At 35.3% G+C, this 19,200-nt stretch overlaps 1 protein-coding gene across 25 annotated transcripts in view; it reads left to right on the top strand.

The window, feature by feature from the left end:
- The window catches only part of ARB2A (ARB2 cotranscriptional regulator A), a 413,754-nt gene that overhangs the window by 199,177 nt on the left and 195,377 nt on the right, over nt 1-19,200 (top strand). The window lies entirely within an intron of this gene.

Here is a 19,200-nt window from a genome sequence, read left to right on the forward strand (position 1 = left end):
AAGGAATTTCTCTGATATTGGCTGTAGCAACATGGTTCTAGATATGTCTCTTGATACAAGGGAAATAAAAGTGAAAATAAACTGTTCAGAATACATCAAAATATCAAAATAAAAAGCTTCTGCATAGGAAGGAAATAACCAACAAAGCTAAAATAAACCCACTGAATGGGAGAGCTTATTGCAAATGGCACATCCCATAAAGGGTTCCTATCCAAAATAGATAAAGAATTTATACAACTCAACACCCAAAAAACAAATAATCCAATAAAAAAAATGGGCGAAGTACATGAACAGACATTTTCTGCAAAGAAGACGTACAGATGGCCAACAGACACATAAAAAGATGCTCAACATGCAAATGAAAACCACAATGAGGTATCACCTCACACCTGTTGGAAAAGTTAAAAACACAAGAAACAAATATTGGTGAGGATATGGAGAAAAAGGAATCCTCGTGTAATGTTGGTGGGACTGCACACTGGTTCAGCAACTGGAAAGACATTATGGAGGTTCCTCAAAAAATTAAAAATAGAACTACTCTACAATCCAGTAATCTCACGACTGGGTATTTACTTAATATGAAAACGCTAATTCAAAGGTATGTAAGCACCCCTATGTTTATTGCATCATTATGTATAATAGCCAAATTATGGAAGCAGCCCATGTCCATCAACAAATGAATGGGTAAGAAGTGATACATATATGCAATGGAATATTATTCAACCATTAATAAGAATGAAATCTTGCCCTTTGCAACAACATGGTTGGATTTAGAGAGTGTAATGCTAAGTGAAATAAACCAGTCCAAGATAGACAAATACCATATGATTTCACTCATATGTGGAATTTAAGGAACAAAACAAAGGGGGAAAAAGAGAGAGATAAACCAAAAAACAAACTCTTAAACTGTGCAGAATGAACATGGTTACCGGAGGAGAGGTGGGTAAGGAGATGGGTGAAATAGATGGAGGGAATTAAGAGTACACTCATCCTGGTGAGCACTAAGTAAGGTATAGAACTATTGAATCCCTATGTTGTACATCTGAAACTGTTGTAATCTGAAGCTGTATGTTAACTCTACCAGAATTTAAATTAAGTTAAAAAACTAAAATACTATTTCAGTTCAAATTTTTCACAAGTTTAGAATATCCAAATTTGTTTGAATGAATTAGGTCTTAAGCCTACGGAGAAGTTATATGTTCGAACTAAAATGGTTTTTTTAAATTCTGTTTTTAGTAGTATATTTTCAAGATGTTTTAAGAAATTCATTTATAACAAAGTAAATATTTCAGGTATATAAAATAACTTAGTTACCATTTTGTAGTATATTTTGATGGGTAAAACTATTATATGCTGCTGGCCAGGCTTTTTATTTTGCATTCACTCAAATCCCCCCCATCCTATAAGCCTATGTGATAGCAACTCAGATTCTCTTTGTTCCCAAAGTTTTTGCTCTGTTTTGTTAGAAAGAAGTATAATTTTAGAGGTCTCCCAGGTTAACCGTTCATGTACAACTCAGAATTTTGAGCATCCAAGAGGGTAAGTAACCACTCAAAGAAGCTGGCTAAACAGCACTGTCTGGATAAGAACTGAAGTCCTGTAGTGTGGGACGGGGAGGAGCACAAATGCATGTGTGTGGGTATATAAATAAATAATCCCTGGCAATTTTAAATAATCTTTATATAGTTTTAAAATTCTTAATTCTTTGAAAACAGTTTACTCATTTCATTTTTCCTAGTATAATCACAGATCATCTGGTTAACATGTCTAACAAAGCAGGAGTATCAAATCATAAGCATTTACATTTGATCCACTGATGCCCAACATTAATTAATTGTTCTGCCTACTACACAAAAGCTCTGGAGGAGCCCCCCAGAAAATCCTTGCTTCCCTGATTACCTCCCTTCCATTATCCCCTAAATGTGTGTAAAAGGTTTTATTGTATGTGATACCTTACTTTCCTAAATTTTTTTTTTCTTATTTTTTTTTTAATTTGTGATAGAGAGAGAGAGAGGCAGAGACACAGGCAGAGGGAGAAGCAGGCTCCATGCACCGGGAGCCCGACATGGGATTCGATCCTGGGTCTCCAGGATCACGCCCTGGGCCAAAGGCAGGCGCTAAACCGCTGCGCCACCCAGGGATCCCTTACTTTCCTAAATAGAGTATACTGAAAATAATTTAACCTTTTCTCGATGACAGGTTGACATGAGTTTTTGCTATATCATAATTATACTTTTTAGATTCAGATATAGATCCTGTGAGTGATACTTAGCTTCTGACTATTGCATTTTGTTTAGAGAATGTTCTAGACTGAATTATCTGGAATGCTTGACATGTCTTCACTGTGTTGCCATAATGCTAATCATCTTTAGGATTCTTAAATGTCTCCAAACCTTGCCCTTCCCCCAACACACACACACACACTCACACACTCAAACTCATACACTCCAAAGGTATTTCTTTTGCCTCTCACTCTACTGACTTATTCATTGGATGGTAGTAGCTAGATCAGCCTTGGTAAGTAAGATACATTCATGCTTGTGGGCCTATGCATCATATCTGCCTTTGCCACTCTGGTTTCTCCTTTCATGCACTGATTGTACCAGCTCTGAGTTAGCCAGTATCAGAGTCTGACACATGTAAACTGGCTGAGTCATCTTGTCTTCTTGATTGTTCATTGCCTCTTCTGTGATAGACACTCATTGATGAGTGATAATGTAATACAAAGTCTTCACTTAGTATAGGTCATTACTTTCTTCAGACTTCTAGGAGTGATCCTAGCAAGGTATTATCCCCATCTCTCAGAGTTCATGCTAGGATGTTGTGGTAGGCAATGATGGTCTCCAAAGGTGCCCACATGCTAGTCCCTGGGATCTGTGAGTATATTATTTTACATGGCAACAAATTTTTGCAGATGTGAATAACATTAAGGACTTAAAATAGAGAGACTATCCTGGATTAATAAGATAGGCCCAATGTTACCATAATAGTTCTTAAAAGTAGAAGAGGGGGGATCCCTGGGTGGCGCAGCGGTTTGGCGCCTGCCTTTGGCCCAGGGCGTGATCCTGGAGACCCGGGATCAAATCCCACATCAGGCTCCCAGTGCATGGAGCCTGCTTCTCCCTCTGCCTGTGTCTCTGCCTCTCTCTCTCTCTCTCTGTGACTATCATAAATAAATAAAAAAAAATTAAAAAAAAAAAAGTAGAAGAGGGAAGCAAAAATGACAGAGAAGGAGTTATGTCAATGGAAGAATGATCAGAAAGATGGAAGGCTGCTGGCTTTAGTGGAAAAAGGGGTGGGGGGAAGGTGGAGGAAGGGAGCTACAAGCTAAGGGGGCAACCTTTAGAAGCTGGAAAATGGCAAGGAAATGAACTTTCCCTTAAAACCTTCAGAAAGGAAGGGAACCATGGGATGAGTACTGGGTGTTACACTATATGTTGGCAAATTAAACTTAAATAAAAAGAAATGTAAAAAAAAAAAAAAAAAAAAACAGAAAGAAAAAAAAGAAAAGAAAGAAAGGGAGGAAGGGAGGAAGAAAGGAAGGGAACCTGGGTGGCACAGTAGGTTAAACATCTGACTCTTGATTTCAGCTTAAGTCATATGTAGTCTTAGGAATGTGAATTTAAGCCCCATATCCAGCTCTGTGCTCATCGTGGATTCTGCTTGAGTTTCTCTCTGCCTCTGCCTCTCCCCTCCTAAAATAAATAAATAAATAATTTTTTTAAAAAATTAAGGAAAAAAAGCCTTCAGAAAGGACACCTTGATTGTAGCCCAGTATGACCTACATCAGACTTCTAATATACAGAGGCATAAGATAATAAATGTGTGTTGTTTTAAGCCACTGAGTTTTTGGCAATGTATTAGTGCAGCAAAAGAAAATTTAGTTGTTAAATCCTATACCCTGAGAAAGTATTTATGCATCAATAAACTCTTCTTATACAACTGAATGCTTGTCCTCCTTGATCCAGCATCTTTATATACTCTCCCCTTGCTCCTGCTTGTATATATTGACTAAGCCCTGCAACTCCTTCATGTTATTGTCCCTTTCCTTTCTTAAAAGGCCTGGCACTTCCCTGGCTAGGGTATACTGTGGCTTAATCCTAGTTATTGGGTTAGAGACAGAAGTAGAAGTGAGTGAGGATCAAAGAAGCACATGTTGCTTAAGCAAAGGCAGTAGCTTCTGCATCATCTTGAAGCATGCACTGGCTTTTATTTCAGAGACATAGGCTACTTTGGCAGGCCTTGTGAAGGTTCAGGAGAATCTGAGGACTTAAGAGATGCACAAGGTCACACTCCTTGTGAATTAGGGCCCTAACTCCCACATTGTACACCTGAGAGTCCAACTTTCTCTGGAGCTCTGATATATTATAAAAGTACTAGGCCTACTCCTTAGGTTCTTCTGCCTTCCTACTGTGGAGGGTGAGAGTCTCTTCATATGCTGCTCAGAACATTCTCTGACTTTCACTATTAGTCTTGTGCTGACTGATCAATCTCAGTCTTTCACTGCTTTTTGTTTTTCAAAGTATCTGTTGACCTTGAAAATGGCCATCCAGTTCTTTAGTCCTTATAATGATGTACTTTTCAATGCCAATACATATACCTGCTGGTGTATTCCTTTCTACTAATATATACTTCCAGTTCATTATTGATGAAACTTTTGAATGGTCACACTACTACTCCATGCCAGGGTTACCAATGTTCCACCTGTTAAAGGCATTGAGGTCTTGTTGCCGGCTAGCCAGTAGGCAGATAATTCAGCTCCACAATTTCTACTGTAGGGTCAGTTTTTTCAGACTGTTCACTGGAACCAGCTGTCAGAGATAATATTCCCTTAGAAGCAAACTGATAGAGAGATGAGCATAATGATCTAATTAACCAGTAGGAGATAATACTAGAGATTATTCTCAGGATAAATACCTGGAGAGAATGGGAGGAATCATAGTTGGCCCTCATAGGGGTCAAAGACAGTTCTCTCAAATTGGGGCAAGGAAGCCAGCACTAACCAGCCGTGGGAAGCAAGCAGTTGCCCTCCAAGAAGGAGGCATAATCTTGGGCGTGTTGAAATCAATGGCAGGAGTGAGTGGTTTGACTGCAAGAGCTGTTAGCCATCAAAACACAAAGCAGATGAGGGAGGAGTTTTTCAGTTTTGTGGGGTCAGGGTTTGGGGTACTGGGTAGTACGTCACAGTAAAACTACCACCATTATTGTATGTATTCATAAGTAATGTATTGTTCAACTTGAAATATTGAACAGTAGGCACAAATGCTAGTTTGTAAGGAAAGGAATATATTGTTAATATTTGATAAAAGCCCTTAGTAGAAGATAAGTTGAACAGATACTTTGGATCATGCTCTGATTTCAGCTTCTCTCAACATTTACCATAGCCCTTTTACAGGAAAATCAAGGTACAATGTAGTCTTGAAAAATTTGGCTTTCCATAATTGGAGCATTTAGCAGAGAAAATCAGCAGAAAAGTGGCTAGAAGGAGTGTGCTGCTCTATATCTCCCGTTTCTTACCTTTCCGTGGTCTATCTCTAGCTCCCAATTTAGTGAAAACACAATGCTTTTGTGAGGTATATTTAGTGTCCCCAGCTGAAACAGCAACAGAACATGAATAGGAGACAAGAATCTCATCAGTGCATGGTTGGGAAAAGCCAAATACAAATAGAAATCTAGGTCTGGCTCATTGGGTCATTATGTCTTAAGATGATGCAGTGATAGTCGGGGTCATGGTAGTGAGGACAGTCCTTAGCATATCTGTCTCTTAAGTCACACTACTACCACCTAGTCTGGTTGCCCACTGCATCTGACGTACAGCTATTATCCTGGAATCTTCCTTCACCATTTTTTTTTTTTTTTGAAGACTCCTTTTATCGCTTTCTTATGTTATTTCTTCTATTTCTTTTCAGGTCTTCATTTTTCTTAGTTTCTTTATTTCTTACTTTGAAGGAGCACCTCTTCCAGTTGTTTCTTTAGAAGAAAATAATGAGATACAATTTTTTTCATCTTTGTGTGTCTGAAAATGTTTTTATCTTACACTTAGATTTGATGACATTTTGGCTGGCTATCGAATTATAAATTGAATATTATTTTCCTTTTGGTTTTTGAAGACTTTTTATCATGTTCTTGATTTTTCTGTTACTATTGAAAAATCCAAATTGTTCTGAATCCTAATCATTCATTTTTCTTTTTTGAAACTTGTCTTTATTACTGGCTTCTAGATTTCACAGTGATATACCTTTATATAGATCTCCATTCATCCAAAGTACTGAGTAATTTGTCAGCCTTTTCAATCTAGCAGCTAGTATTCTGGGAAATGTTCTTAAATATTGTTGGTGGTTTCTTCCCTTACTTTTTGTCTTTTTCTTTCTGGAACTGTTTTGGATGCTGAATCTCTTAGACTTACCATTGGACTTACTACTTTTCTGTTTTTCATATCTTTTACTTCTAGATTTCCTTAACTTAATCATATAATCCCTGTATTAAATTTTTCTTTTGCTGATTTTTCTTTTTAATTTGCAAGAACTTTTTATTCTTTGAATATCTCTTTTTCATACTACACTTGTTGTATGTATGTAGTATCTTCTCTGATATCTCTAAAGATAATGGTAGTGTTTTTGAAATTTTCCTCTTTCATCAAAGTTTCATTTTCTTACAAATTTCCTTTTTGTATTTATTCTGGTCTGTATATTTTGTATTACAGGCTTTCTTCATATATCTAATAATGTTTGGCAGTCTGTTCATGTTTATTAGTGGGTATTAAAAAGCTAATTGGAACCTCTAAGCATATGAGTGGTGCTTATGATGTTAGAGCTTCACTGTAGGCAACCTGAGTAGTCCGGTTGCTGAGAATTTTCTGTCATGTCCACCAATTTATATCTCTCTCTCTTCTCTTCTCTCTTCTCTCTTTCTCTCTCTTTGGTATGTTGGAATTTTTTCCAGCTATATTGAGTTATAATTGAAATATAATAATTGTGTAAAGTCTAAGGTATGCAACACTGATTTTATGTATGTATACATTACAAAATGATTACCACAATAAAGTTAGCACATTCATCAGCTCACTTAGTTACACATTTTGGGGGTGGGGTGGGGAGAGCTTTTAAATCTACTCTTTTAGCAACTTTCAAACATACAATATAGTATTGTTAACTGTTGTCATCACACTATTCATTACATCCCCAGAACTTACTTATCTTGTAACTGGAAATCTGTACCCTCTGAACACCTTCACACATTTACCCCACCCCCAACCTCTGGCAATCATCAATTTATTCTCTCTTTCTATGAATTCAATTTTGAGGCTTTTTTTGTTGTTATTTTAGATTTCACATATAAATGAGATCACACGGTATTTCTCTTTCTCTCTTCATCTATGTCTTTAGAACTTTTTTTTGTAGTCAGCCTGGTTTGATTTCTCAAAGAAGAGTCTTCTGCTCTTCTGCTTAAAGACTGATGCTCTGACTGTGCACTGTCTAGAAGTTTAGAAGGGTTGAAGACTGGGGGAAAAGAGAGAAAGAGCATCACCACATTCTACATTTAAGTTGCATATCTTACTGATAAACCCATTTCAAAATCTCTCCTGTCAGTGTACAGATATTTACTAAGTTGCATGAAATGGAAGGCAGGAAAATAACTACTCTCAGGAAGCCTCATGTTAGCACATATATCCTACTTTCCTTCACTCCTGAGATATCTAGAGTCATATCCCTGTGCTTTGGAGAATTTTGCAGCATATGTAGAGTTAATACTCAGCTTTCCCTATGGCCAGTTTGGGATTTGATTTTCTTAGATCTGCTGAACTAGTTACCATTCTATCTGCTCTTTATCTTCCAAAAGTCGTATGACACCCCTCCCCCCCATTTTCATCTTAGGCCTTGTGGATTTATGTCTTTGTGAGAAAAAAAAATCTCTTATTGTAGTTTTAATGTGGTTTGTAGAGATAATGTCAGAAATGGATGTTTAATTTGCTGTTCTAAACTGGAACTGAGATCATAAAGTATTTAGAGCAAGGTTTGACAAGCTTTCTTAAAAAGCTGGAGAGTAACTAATTTAAACTTTTAGGCTATTTGGACTCTGTTACAACTCCTCAACTCCAGTGTTGTAAGGCAAAATCCACCATAGATAATACATAAACAAGTGTAGATGCCTGTGTTCTAATAAAACTTTGCTTACAATAGATTTCATGAACTTTGTTTAGAAAAAAGATTTACCTTTTTTTTTTCTTTTGGTCAGCTTTATTGCGATATAATTTGTATACTGTGAATTATACCAATTTTAAGTATACAATTGGATGTGGTTGATAAATGTGTTGTTACATCATTGTGTAACTATCACTACCATCATGGTAGAAAATCATTTCCATAATCCCAAAAACTTTTTCTTTTGTGTCCTTTGGCAGGCAGTTTCCTCCCTCCTCCATTTTTTGACCCTGCCAACTGCTAATCTACATTTTAACACTATAGTTTTGGCTTTTCTAGAATTTCCTATCAATCAAATCATATAATATGTAGTCTTTTTTGTCTGGCTTCTTTCACTGAGATTTTTTCTTTGTTGTAGATGAATAAATGGCAGGAAATTAATAATAGGTCTTAAGCTAGGTTCAGTTTCTCTCTCATAAGATGGCAGAAGCTATTCAAGGAAAAGAAGAATATGTTTCACTTTCAGAAAACAAGCTTTTTCATTTCACAAAGACTTTTTTTTTTCATATGAACCTGGCCCACAGTACATGTTATCTATATAAACAACACTCTTGTCCCTTTTTCATAAAAGCCCTTAACCATTTGATTCATTGCTACAAAGAGCAACAACTTTGGTTATGCCTACATAGAGGGGAGGATATTAAATGCATTTCAGCAATGCAGTATACAGTGATTGAGATTACATATATAGGGGTCACACTACCTAGGTTTGCACTTTGGCTCTGCCATATACTAGCAGTTTTCTTGAGTAAGTTTCTTAATCGTTCTTTGCCTGTTCATCTAATTATGGGGATAATAATAGTACCTATTTCATAGGACTGTTGTCTGATTACGAGTTGCTATTTATAAAGTATTTAGATCCGCACCTGCTTTAATATGTGCTATAGAAGCATTTTTATGATTGCATGGTAGATTTCACTAAGAGAAGAAAGCCTAAATTTATTAGAGTGAATAGAATCATTAGTGTTTACTCTATTGGAAATGCTTAGGAGCATAGTTTTAGAATCTAAGAATCCTACCAGCTCTAGCTGCCTCGAATTCTAGGTTACCCCCAGTTTGTGGCAATTATGGCCCAATGACAAAGCATTTGGTACCAGTTCCATAAATCATTGGCTGTAATTATTTGCTTATCTATTTTTTAATAACTTCTTGTTAGTTGTTTAAATTTTATAATGAAACAGATTTTAAAAAAAAGTTTATGTCAGCCCAGTATGATTTAGAAGAATAGGTAGTAAGGTAGTTCGTATAGCATAGCAGTTCAGGTGCTAGTACCAAACAGGTTAACTTGCAATCTGGCATGTTGTATGATATTGGGCAAATTAGTTATTCTCTGAAAACGGGAATATTTGGAGTATCTATGTCATAAATGAGGGAGAGCATATTGGCCAGTTCAAGTGGGTTTGTGTCCTAGGCAAAATATGATGATATCTTGGACTGAAATTGTAAGAATGGAAATTAGGAGAGGTTTATGGGTTCTAGAAACATTTTGGAGGATAAATTGAATTGAATAAATAGAAGAGGAGAAAAAGGTCGAGGTTGACTTCTAGAGTTTTGGTTTGAACAACTGAATGGATGATGATACCATTTAGCAAAAGGAGAAAGACTGAAGGAAAACAGGTAATGGGGAGTCAAGAAACCAATTAAGATTTTATGTTTGGACATGCCAAGCTTGAGATATGTTAAATTCAAATATTTTTGATACAGTTCAAATACTGATCCTTTGTCTGTTATATTCATTCTGTTCATAGCCATTTATAATTTATTAATGTAGCCATATTGATAAGTAAGATAGCCTTGAATCTGTCTGTTAAGATTGAAAGCTGTTAGTAATATCTTGACACCTAAAAATGTCAAGGCAAAAGTTGATAGCTGTAAGAAGTCTCTAGCTTATCGATTTTTGTCTATTTTCATTATCTTTAATATTGAATCTTATGAAATTGCCACTTTTTAAAATAAAAAATGTATAATATTGGTAACTTCACATGGATCAATTTAATACTTAGAAACAAAATAATGGTGCTTTATTTTTGAAAATGTTTTCATTGTAAGTATGCTATAGCATTAATTTTTATGCTTTCATATATACCTTTAGCCCTTTAATCACTGTTAAACACAAATGCATACACTATTTTTTAAAGATCACACATTTCAAATATGGCAAAATGAAGATAAATTTTTAGTCCTAATTATTTAAATGGTTGAAATTAAATTACAGATCATGTGACATAAAACATATTTTATACATAACTATTCTTATAAATGTTTGTTTTGTACTAATGTACAATTTACACTTTGTTTATGTACAAGGAGTTAATAGAGTCATCTAAAGGTTTAAAGCTAAAGCATATAGTTTCCTTGTGTGTATCTTTCTAAGTTTGAGTCAGATGGTACTGTGTTTCATTTCTTCTGGAAGAGAATTGAACTGGCCAGTTACTAAAAATATAAATTTTCTTTCATCTTGTACCTGTGGATGAGTTGGGTGCAAGATGGTGACATACATCTTTGCATCTTAAAAAATCCACTTGACTTTGGTTTCTGCCTCCATTTAGATTTCATTGAGATTACATTTTACCTAATAAAAAGTCTTAGCTTTGTAAAAGAATGTACTTTGATTTGTAAATTTTGCCATTAAGAAAGATATAGATTTTGTATTAGTGTTCTTTCTCTAGTTGATATCTCCAGTGTAAATAGCAAATCATTGATAAGGTAAGGATTGTGAGTGGGGTGGGAGTGTATGTATGTTTGATATATGTGACTGAAAGTAATGACATAGGTATATGCTAGTTTAAAGTAAAAAATGCTAGATTTTAGTGTTCATAGTTTTCTTAGTAGATGTGCTTATCAATATAGTCACTTTTTTATTTATATGAAATAAAAAAATAATCTTGACATTTTGATTTTAAAATTGGACATTTAAAAAAAACCTTCAAATTCATTAAGCTTTCATTTTACTTTTCCTAAAATCAATTTTAAGTTTAAAGTATATATTATAGGGATCCCTGGGTGGCGCAGCGTTTTGGCGCCTGCCTTTGGCCCAGGGCGCGATCCTGGAGACCCGGGATCTAATCCCACGTCGGGCTCCCGGTGCATGGAGCCTGCTTCTCCCTCTGCCTATGTCTCTGCCTCTCTCTCTCTCTCTCTCTCTCTCTCTCTGTGACTATCATTAAAAAAAAAAGTATATATTATAATATATTATAGTAGCATTCATTTTATAACTTTGTAGCAACAGGTTAACTGGAGAAAAAAAATCTGTCAAATTTGGCAATGGTTCAGAAAATATGTGAACCTGTCACTGCAAGCAGTCTCAAAGGGCAAAATGCTTTACAGGAGCTAATTAACCTTAGAAAATAATTACACAAATATGCAAATGTTGTTTAGATAATTCCATGTGTTATCAGCTCAGGTAGTCCATCATAAATGCAGACCTTGCAATGCCTAGGTAGTAGAATCTGGCATACGTGATAAGGCTTTGGTTAGTGCATCACTTCTGTGTGGCATTTAACAATTAATGATGGCAAGAGTACATCAAGAAATCCAACCTGTACTCTGAATACAGTCCAGTTCCACAGTGTAAATATCCTATGCATCCTGCCACCAGCAAACTCTAATTAAAAGTCACTTCTTTTCTTTTCATGTACTTTGTAGATTTATATATTCTAAAACCATCCATCTTGAAGTTACTCAATATAAAACGAACTTCTATAGAGAAGATTTAGTATGTTTGCATTTCTGTAATTGAAGCATATTAGGAAGTCTTTCTTATTGAAATCTGTTTAGTTTCAAAATACATTTTTGGTAATATACACTCTCCGAATTATGGTTTGTAAATATGTAATGGTTGTGGAACATAGTGTGAGCTGTGGGTGGAAAATGACACATTTACCTAAGAACACCATCATCTCATTCATAAAAATGGGATTTTAGTAATATAACTAGAAATAGAAATGTATATTAAAAACCACTTAAGTTTATTTCCTGTGCTACCACTAATGTGCTTAATTGTTGTGGGGGCAGCAAATATTTGGCAGAATTTGTTATATCTTAAAATGGTGGGGATTTGGCTTTCTCAAAAAAGTGATTAGTGAAAGCTAAATTTTGTGAAAGTCTTAGTCACATATGAAAGGCAACTTTTTTAGCTAAGATTTTAGCTAATAAGATTTATCTCCTTTATCACCTGTTTTTTAAAATAATATTTTTCTTCAAGTTTTTATTTAAGTTCTAGTTAGTTGATATACAGTGTAATATTCTTCAGGTGAAGAATTTAGTGATTCATAACTTACATATAACACCTAGAGCTCATCATAAGTGCCAAGGTGAAAGTTGCTATGGCCAAGGTGAAAGAACACAAAGTTGCCTGTGTTCTCCTCTAGGATTTTGATGGTTTACTGTCTCACATTTAGGTCTTTCATCCATTATGAATTTATTTTTGCATATGGTGTAAGAAAGTGGTCTAGTTACATTCTTCTGCATGTTGCTATCCAGTTTTCCCAAAACCATTTGTTGATAAAATAATATTTTGAATAAAACTGTCTCTCGGTTGTATGTCACTAGTCCTTCAAAAAATGGAATTCACATAACATCAATTTTGTTTTGATGATTCAGAAACTTTATCATTCCTCTCTATTAACTGTACTTTCAATGCAGTACTGCTCTCATCTTTCTTGAAGGTGTAAAGACCTTGCTCAGATGTTGATTTGTCCTAGGAAGCCAGAGGAAGTTATTTAGCAGGGTTTCTAAATCTCTTTGTTATTCACTTGTTTTATTATAAAAATCATGTATTTTGTAGAAATTTTGAAAAGTTCAGAAAAATGTAAAGAAACTAAAAATAGCAAATACTTATAATAATACCATCTATAGGCAGCTCAGCTGCTTTTAATATTTTTATTTGATTCCTTCTAGTTTTTTTCAAGCCTTTTTATAGAGTGAAAATTATGCCACATGTAAAATTAGATGAACTGCATGTATTACTTTATAAACTCATTGAATAGCTACAAATGTCTCTTTAAATAAACTAAAATTTACTTAAATATTTATTTCTGCATTATTGGACATTATTACTTTATTCATAGTTTTGCTTTATAAATGAAACAGTAATGAACATCTTTGAACATCAGTCTCTTGCCACATTGTAGATTATTAGAAGCTAGATTCCTGAAATGGAGTGTAAATACTCTTTTGTCTTGGTTTTGAAACATTCCTCATGATATTTTATCAATAATATTGTTAGTTATTTATTAAATGCTTATAGCATGCCTTATATTATAGTTTTTATCCAAAAGAGAATCTACATTCAAATTGCTTATATTCTAGGAGGAAGAAGAAGTGACATGGCAGATTAAAGAAATAGCAGAATAGAAAAGGACCAGTGAAATAGTCCAGGATTCAGTTTCTGCCACGTAGCTAATAGTAGAGGTGGCAGGTAAACTTGAACCAACAATATGTTGCAGTAGTTTTAAACATAAACAAGTTAATAATATATGTAAATAGATGTATATTTTCCATATATCTCTTGTAAGATATCGTGGATCAAAAGTTAACAAAATCTTTTCCCCTTCTACAGGATAATTTGACCTTCAGTTAACTTTCTAGCTCTATGTCGGGAAGCCTGATAAGGTGGTATCTTAAATTGGGTTTCCCAGGAAATAGGTTCTAAAAGTACATGCAAGAAATTTGTTGGGGAGTGCTCTTGGAATTAGCACCTATACGGGAGTTTAAAAATAGGTTTTGGCAGAAGAGGTTGAAATGAAATACAGTCCATAACAAAGGCCTCATCTAACTCCATAGTGATCTCGGGATCTGGGATGCCTTTTCAGAGATATCTTGCCTTGAGGCAAGAGATAGAGCCTTTTCAGATCCACATCATTTTGACCCATTATGCAATGTAAATTACCTCAGAGATGGTATTGTAACTTTAGGCTAGATAACTTTCTTTGGCTGAGAGCAGTTCCTAGAGAGTGCCTCAGCTAAAGCTATCAGCTGCCAACACTTGCAGCAACTCAGGAAGTGAGTACTATATAACTAAAGGGGATTCGGGGAAGCATAATACAGCACTCACTCTATGTGCATAGTTGCCAGGGAACATTGCCTATGGTAGAAAATGACCCCTGGTTGGTAAACTGCTTCTGGATTATAAGAAATTAAAATAGGTTATAAATACCAAAGCTTTGATCTTCCCTGAGGGTAGTAACTCTTGTAATTGGGTGTGTCCCTTGTAGGCAGGTATCCTGGAAGCCATGCCTTTGGAGTTGTTGCAAGAGGTTATTAGCTTCTGTGTGGTGTAAGGCTTTTAAGGCAGGATAACTCTTGCATCTGCCCAAGGTGAGTCTGAATCCTGCACTCCCAAACTAATGTTCCATTGTCCAAAGACAGTAACTCCTGGAGGGCTGTGTGATCTGCTACAGGAACTGCTACAAGGCTCCCACTAAAAAGGTATGGCTGGTGCGGCCCTATATGTTTTTAAATCAAGAGATGACTAGTGTGGCCCAAAATAATCTTACATTATTTCGTTGTGACTGTAGATGGCCCCTTATCTGAGTATTATAGACATTTTTTCAATTGCATCTCAATTTTTGGAACATTTGGTTTTATTTATTTATTTATTTTTTTGGTTTTAAAATATAAAACTATAGTAATTTGATAACCTTAAAATCAGGCTAAAAATGTTTAAGCACTTGGGGTACATGGATATCTGAGCTTTCTTTTTCCTACTGCTGACAGCCCATTCTTAACAACTCCATAGACTGTTGAGGGAAAGACTCAGCTATGATACTAATCTCTGAAAACAGTAGTCTTATTTGTGAATGGTGGAAAGAACTGTTGGTTCTTGGCTCTCCTTTAGTCCTAGATGTGTTCTTTGGGCCTCGTTGGCAGTTTCCCTCATATCCTATGAGTCACAAAGTTTTGCTGATTCTTCCTGGTAGTGACTCATTCCATCCCTTCTTCTCCATTCACTCTATCACCCTGAGTAGTATTATAGTCTTTATCACTTCATATATGAATTACTGAACTGCTCCCTTGGATGTGTTCTCTGCTTTTAAGTTTTGCCTAATCTAAGCTGCACCATGAGATCTCAGACTGAATTTCATGGTAGAGTTTTATTTAGGGTTTTCAGACTACAGCTCTTCCTTGACATACAATGGGGTTACATCTCAATAAACCATATTGTAAGTTGAAAATGTTGTAAATCAAAAATGCATTTAGTGCACCTAACCTACAGAACATCGTACCTTAGCCTTGCCTACTTTAAACATGCTCAGAACACTCACATTAACTTACACTTGGGCAAAATCATGTAACACAAAGCCTATTTTATAATAAAGTGTTGAATGTCTCATGTAATTTATTGAATACTGTACTGACAGTGAAAAACAAAAAGGTTGTATAGGTACAGAATGGTTGTTGAATGTATTGGTTGTTTACCCTAATGAGTATGTGGCTGACAGAGCTATGGCTCACTGCCCCCACCCAGCATCATGAGAGAGTATTGTACATAGATTGCTATCTGAGAAAAATATCAAAATGCAAAATTCGGAGTACAGTTTCTCCTGATGCAGATTTTTACCCAGCATAAATCATTATGTCAAAAAATCATTAAGTCAACCCATTGTTAAGTTGGTCACCATCTGTATTAATGTGTAATCCAGATTTTCCTGGAGCATAAATAAGGTCCCTGGAAATAGTGAGAAGGATGGCTTGAAAGGTGAGTTTAGAGAAAATGTTGGCTAAGAGTTCCACTTATTTTGTAGGCAATGGGGACCATTTCAGTAAATGACTTTTTAGGGCTGGAGAGTGGTTGATCAGGGCCAGACTTCAGAAAGATTGATCTGGCAACACAGTAAAGGGAAAACTACAAGAAATGTGAATAGTTAGGAATCTTATAAGAGCATCCAAACTGAGGTGGGAATGGAAAGGATGGGGCAGATAGGGTCTTAACAGTGTAAAAGAAGAGTTGATAACTGTGAGAAGAAAGTATGAAGGACCTCACTGAGGTCAGATCATATGGATTTATTACAGGCCTATTGAACTGGGTATCAAGACAGTCTGCCAAGATTAGAGAGAGTGATACTCCTCACTACTGTCTCTTATATCTTTACGTGTCAAGACTCTTATGAAATTGCAAACACATTAAAAGCCAGAATCTTGGCTTACTTTTTACCATCTTTACCCCTCCACTTCTACCACAAAGCCTAATGGGAACAGAGTAATCTCCTATGGGTTTTTATTTTCTCTGTATAAAGAAGGATGTTCTTAGAAGAAGAAGAAGAAGAAGGATGTATAAAGAAGGATGTTTAGATCTACCACAGTTATGTAAGATTGTTAGTTCTGTCAACTTTCAGCAGGTGGAACTTCTGTTAGCCTTCTTCTTATTTTGTTTTTACATTTCTTTCATTGTAGGATATAATTAGAGTGACCAGATGTGTGTGTTTTCTCTGTATAGTCCCAATTTAGACCTGTTCTTCTCATACAATAACTAATAGTACTTTTCTTCACTCTCAGAGGTTTGTATAGTAAATTCTGTGGTCACTCTACATACATGTACAGAAAAGTGCTAAGTTTGTATTAGTCTGTTTAATTATAACTATAAACAATACATCTCTGTAACTCCAATCAAGAAATGCAACGGTGCCAGTTACTAGAAGTCTATTTTCTATTCACAACTCCGTCTCTCTTCTTTAGAGTTAACTACTATGCTGATGTATATGATAACCATTTCCTACTTTTTAAACTAATGAAAGCTAAATTCTATTAAAACCAAAAATGCCCTACATGGATTTCTTTCCAATGATCATTCTTTTACTTATTATATATACTTTAACTGTGGGTATTTTCATATGTATGTTACCAGTCGTTATCTTTCAAAGCATATTTGTATTTTAGTATATGACTACAAGGTTGTAAGCAATCATCCTGAAGATAAATGTTGTATTTTCATTATTATTACAATAAGATTTAATGAGTAAGACAGAGCTCTTGGCCTCAAGACTTTGATAATCTAACCAGCAATTACAATACAAATTATTCAGTGCAGTAATGGGAGCATGCATAAGATGTTGTTGGACATTACCCAGCCTTGGGGGTGATAGGGAAGACTTTTTGATGGAAGATGATGTCTCATTTGAGTTTAAAAAACCAGAATGAGTTATGCAGATGAAGATGGTGGGTGAAGTGAGGACAGATCAAAGGAGTCACTTTCTAAACAAAGGAAATCATGCAGAAAAAAGAAAGTTTGGCACAGTTAGGTTACTAGAAGTTGTTCCCTGCAATTAAAACACAGAGAGTGTTCTCTGTGGTCTCCTACTGGAGTAAAAAGATGTCTTTTGGGTCATCTTCTATTGCAGAGTAGTGATAAGAGATGCAGTTGAAGGTAGAAGCCAGATTATGAAAGGTCTTAAATGTCATACTGAGTTTAAACTTGATCCTGAGGGCAATGAATCAGCTTTGAAGCATCTAATAAGCAGGAGGTGAGTAACATGGCAACATGTTCATATTTGCATTTTTAGAAGTTCCTTCTCCCAACAGATTAGAACATTTAAATAGGCAATCCTGAAGAAACCATCGCAGTCATCTACTTGTGAAATGATAATGGTGTGAGCTAAGCCAGGGAAAATGAGAAAAGAGAAAAGTGGATGAATTTAGGATATAGTTGGGGACAAAATCAGCGGGATTTTAACGATTGATCATATGTGTAATTTGAGAGGCAAATAAGAGATGCTCAGTTTGCCTGGAGATGGGGAGCAAAGACAGTGACACAGGTTTGTAGAGGAAATTTCTTTCTTTCTTTTTTTTTTTTTAAAAAAAGATTTTGCTTATTCATGAGAGACACACAGAGAGAGGCAGAGACACAGGCAGAGGGAGAAGCAGGCTCTTCACAGGGAGCCCGATGCGGAACTCAATCCCAGGACCCCAGGATCACGACCTGAGTCAAAGGCAGATGCTCAACCGCTGAGCCACCCAGGCATCCCTGTAGAGAAAATTTCTAGTGCACTGTTGAACTGGTTGAGTTTGAAGTATCTGTGGGACATCCAAAAGTAAATGACTGTCAAGCACTAGGATATATGGGTTTGGAGCTTTGAAGAGAAATTTTGCACAGAGCTGGACATTAGGGGAACACTGCGTCTAGGAGGCAAGGGAACTCATGCTCCCCTATTTTATATGATGATATAAAATTTCTAAGATGGGAAATGTGAATAAATTGTCTTCATTGTCTTAATACCATGACATTTTAGGGAATTACTGCTTGATGTTAAAGCTTTGAAGAAATACTCATACAAAAATGTTTTCATGATCTGCTATATTTTGTATGTTTGTTTTTTGATCAATATTATTTAGCTCTTTGGGGATTTTTTTCCCCCACATTATCCAAGTTTAAACTTTGACCATAATATGTGTCAACTATCTAAATAAACACAACAAAATGAAATTATTATAGAACCTTTGGAATTAAAGCAATATGCATACATTTATTAGGGTTTAGCAAGTTAATAGAAATATAGAAGCCCCTAAGTTTATATGTTTATATTTCTCCCAGTTCTAGAAGTAAAATGTGTATGGAAAACAGTTCTACAAAAAAGTATATTTTTAAATAATTTAGAGAATATTTGTTAGTAATTTTCTGCTTATTCTCAGCTTATGGAGATACTTAAAATTTTAGAAATCAAATAATTTAGATTTACATATAATAGAAATATTTTCAGATATAAATGTAAAAATGTAACTGAATTTTTCAGTGTTACACTCTTCTGTCATAAGACCACTGTAATTTTCTGCTATATACATGTATATTTTAATATATCGGATATGCCAGAATGCAGTTTCCCCTCAAAATATGGTTGTTTTGAATATTTTGTTTCTGAAGATTATGATAGCAATTAAGCTTAGCAGCATTTTACTAATACTTTTATACTTTATTCTCTGATTTGAATTTTCAGTGGTAGTTCTTTTGTTTTCGTATTATTTCATACTATTTTTAATGAGCTATAACCATCTTATTTCTTAGGCT

Source organism: Canis lupus, chromosome 2 (assembly GCF_048164855.1).
Source record: "Canis lupus baileyi chromosome 2, mCanLup2.hap1, whole genome shotgun sequence".
In the NCBI taxonomy this organism is placed as follows: Eukaryota; Metazoa; Chordata; class Mammalia; order Carnivora; family Canidae; genus Canis; species Canis lupus.